The sequence below is a fragment of the Molothrus aeneus genome, chromosome 5 (genome assembly GCF_037042795.1).
Source record: "Molothrus aeneus isolate 106 chromosome 5, BPBGC_Maene_1.0, whole genome shotgun sequence".
In the NCBI taxonomy this organism is placed as follows: domain Eukaryota; kingdom Metazoa; phylum Chordata; class Aves; order Passeriformes; family Icteridae; genus Molothrus; species Molothrus aeneus.
The window spans coordinates 60,123,280-60,127,640 of record NC_089650.1 but is presented as its reverse complement, the minus strand read 5'-3'; positions in this window follow the sequence as shown (position 1 = coordinate 60,127,640).

Here is a 4,361-nt window from a genome sequence, read left to right as displayed (position 1 = left end):
AAACCAATACAAATTAACAATGATTTTTCCTATGACTGCATTAAAATTATGTTGTAATTCCCAAGTGTCTGGATAAAATGGCTTATTTTTTACCATTCAACCACCAGTAAATTATCTAAGCAGATGGAAATACTTTAATCTCTTCTTATTGTGTTTGTCTCATGCTGGGTACAACATATGCTGAAATAAAAAGCTCAACAATCAGGCCAAAATTTTGGTATTTAAAGAAAAAATACATAAAGGAGTCAAAGGACATTCACCAAGAACTTTGCTTCCCAAGGGCCCCAAAAGCAGAGCATCCTCCTGCAGTCTTCATTTAAGAAATATTAATATGTATTTGAGTCACAGGTTCTTTTGAACTGTTTTCCAGCTAAAGAATCATTTGGCTATTCCAATTATGCAGCAGCAGCACCAGCATGAAGAATGTCAGAAAATAAGTAAACCAAGAAACATTATGATCTACCCAGAATCAATAACTCTACCCACAACCCAAACAGGTGCTCTTCTTTTCATTACAGAACCAGAGGAAGAAAAAAGCTCAGCAGATTGGATTCTTTGTCTGTGTTTTCTTTTAAAGCAGCTTCAGATGAGCTGAAATGACAGCCTGAATGTCCCCCAAGAAGAGGGTACCACTGCTCCCTCTGCTCTAAACCCCTGCTGTGTGAATTGCTGCCCATGATGTGCAATACAGTGGCCAAAACAGGTAAGCACCTGTTTCCAGTAGTGGAAATCCATTCTTGCTCAAAAGAAAGCAATGTCTGTGAGTGACACACTGCTTGCACAGTTTGAGTCATCATTTTCTTGATGAATCCAGAGAAATAAGTCCAGAAGTGTAATCTTCTGTAATTCACAGATTGGGATATATGTGTCAGGGAAGTTTTCAACTTTTTTATGTGGACATGTAAGCTTCTATAAATGTAACAAGTTAGAATTTAGAAATTTGATTGCTTCTTTTGTTTTGGGTTTTTTTTTTGGTTTCTTTTTTTTGTTGTTTTTGTTGTTGTTGTTTTTGTTGTTGTTTTTTGTTTGGTTTTTTGTTTGTTTTGTTTTGTTTTGTTTTGTTTTGTTTTGTTTTGTTTTGTTTTGTTTTGTTTTGTTTTGTTTGTTTGGTTTGGTTTTGTTTTGTTGGGTTTTTTGGGGTTTTTTCCCCCCATATATCTTTCTGGTATAAAGAGAAAAGTTTTAATGGAAAGTCCAAAGAAAGTGGATCCAGTACGCAGCTGAGCCAAGCTCCCACATACAGAGGCATTTTATCCTGTGCCTTGCACTGCCCATACTGGTTTAGCTTTTGAATTCTACTCTTGTTCTTCCTCTAGAGCAGCAAATAAGCAATTATTCTCACACATGATCCTCTTCAGAAGACAACTCTGATGTACACTGTTAACTTAGTCTGGGATAGCTTTAATGTTCACTCTGTACAAGAACAGTTATGGAACAATCTGTCTTATATACAAAGCATTTTGCTCTTTGCCACTTTCTGTGGTTCATTTTCATCAGCTAAAGTGATAGATTAATGATGTATCAACACTCCCTCTACAGGGACCTGACTGTGAGTTTTCTCTGTCCTGAGCTATTGCCCTAGACAGCAGACACTTCTGATCCTGCCAAGGGGGGCAGAGGGGGAGTAGTGACAGAGAACAAAAGAAATTGGTCAGTTTATGCTTTGAAGTAAAAGAAGGAAAGCATTAAAACCCCTGAAAATTCCTAAAGAATAATAAAAAAAAAATCATGTCATATTTGTTCAGGAAGTTAGCTGTGCAATGAATTGCAGAGACATAATTTGAGTGAGCCCTTTTTACTTTATTAATATCTTATTGTATTTGAACAAGATATTATTCCATTAATGGTCTTTTTAGACCAGTCTTTACATATATTGTAAAGGTAAGATGATTTCATTGTACTTAGTACTTCTTTATTTAAGACATCAGAAACTACAATTTACTATCTCTAATTTCACATGACTTGAGAACATCTTATATTTCACCACAGCCAGGACTTACTTGCTATCCATGATTTCACACACAGCAAGTCCTGCTGCAGACTCTTGGCTTCTCACTGCAGCCTGAAGAAGATACCAAGCATTCAGATGAGCCCAGCTGTCCTGAGTTTCCACCCTTTCTGCTGAAGTTTAAATTGTGTCACTTCTTTTATCGTATTTATAAGATTTAAAGGAAACTTATGGCAATGACATGTATGTTTTGCTATGAGTATATATGGCATTTAAGATTAAAAAGTTGTTCATAATATTTAATTTTTTAGTCTGTTTCATATACTCAGTCTGCACAATGTCTAATGCAGCTATTTTTTTTTACCACTCTCTTCATTTATCCCAACTGCTGTAGTAATGTCACCTCTAAACTAGGATAAGTCAAGGAAAGAGTCTTTCTTAAAAGCAACACTAAATAATTTAAGGTTTGGATATGTATGGTGATATTCCTCCAGGCACTTTCCACAAGTGGAGTGCTAAATTTGTCATCCAAGCTGGTGCTTGTACTAGTGATCATTTTCTACAGGTAGATAAGGCCAAATTTGTTTCATGTCACTATTATGCTAGAAACCAGAGCTAGCTTGTGCTTGAGTCCTCATGCACATCCTCTGTGCCTCTCAGAGCGTGCCTGCTCTGTTCCATGGGCATTACTGTCATCCAGAACTTCTCAGGAACAGGGGAAAGACAAATTCTGTCCTCAGGGCGCTGCATCTGAGATCTTCCACCCTCCTGATGGTCCAGTGCTCATTGCTGTGACACTGCACTCCCACAGCCACGCCATCCTTGCAGGTCAGTTCTGCAGCCCTGCCCCTCACAGATGAAGTGTGAGTTCAAAACCTTGTTTCTGTGATTTTTTGCTGAGCACATCTTATTTTGTAACTCTTGGTGTACACCATCAGTCTGAGGTAGCTTTCATAGTTATGTTCATGCAAGAACACCAATTGAACTGCCATCCTCATGCACTGAGACATTGCACTGACTGTGTTGTTGCATTTTCTATAGTACAGCTCAATCTTTGAGCTCCATAATCTTTCTGATGTGAGCAGAATTTGTGTAATATAAGCCATATTTGTATCAAATATGTATTACTTAAGGTGGGAAGCAAAGGAGTGTTTTTGTCTAGTCCCAACTCCTGCATAACATGGGTTGTGTAATTTCAACCCATAATTTTGTCAGAGTTTTAAGCCATGTCCTTTCAGGAGAATAATAGAAGCTTCTTTGTCTTAAGACTGCCAGGAAATGTAGACAGTTCCTAACCCCCAGAACTGCCAAGGAAATGTGTGTACATTAAATCTTCTCTATTTTAGTGTTGGCTAGTGCTTGCCTAAGAATAAAATATACAAGGCATAATTAAAACCTGCTGGATTTCTTCTACTGCCCATGTCCTCAATAAAACAAAATAATCAAAGCTGTGGCACATTCAAAAAAGGCTTGGTTTGTCCTAGAAAAAAAAAATCTGGTTAGTTTTCTCCAGGAAGCTAAAGATTAAAAAAATATACTGTGCCTCAGCAGTAAATCTGTTTAATAAACAGCCTCTCACCAGAATAAACTCTGTTTAAAATTGTTACTATTTTTATTTTATTATGCAAGGGGAATTACATGGAAAAGCTAAGAATAGATTGGAGACAAAAGCCTGAGCTGATATGAATGCTTTGTTTGAAAAGTTTAATGGCCTGGTTTGTTAGGCTTTTCTTGCAGAATGCAGAAATCTCAGTAGCTAATATCCTTATATTTGTTTTCTCCTGTTCATTTCTTTCTGTGTATCACTAAATTTGAACTCCCTCCACTATATTACACTGTATTTCCTTAGTGATTTGCAGCCTGGTGACTGGAGCTGAGTGAATAATATTTGACTGACTAAAAGTGAGGCATATTCTAACCCCTAATTATTAATCATGTACAAAGAAAGTAAGGGCCACGTTAATAAATTTCATTTAGTGCAGGCTTCTTGGTCTGGGCAGTGGCATTTGCCTTTCACAAACCTGTAGATTCACAAAGGGCAAATGAGCATTTGCCTCTCATCCCTAACACACTGCTGCTGCCTCATTTAAGGAGTACAGTCTCCAGCCAGTTCACTTTGTATTTTTGAAGGCGTATCTATAGTGGTACATACTCCAGCCTGGAGCTCAGAGGCAACACAAAGAACAGAGATATTTATTTTGCAGAAGGTGACTGGAACAGTGTCTGAAGCATGCATGGAGTGCAGGAAGAGCTCTAAATCCTCCCACAAATGTATATACACAAAAAGAGGACTGCTACTTCTGGTCCTGGCAAAGGGCATCTTTCAGATATCCCATGTATAACAGAGGCTTCTAGCCAGCAGGTCGCCTAGTGGGCTGCAAAATACATCAGCATATAGCTGGAGATACTCTAA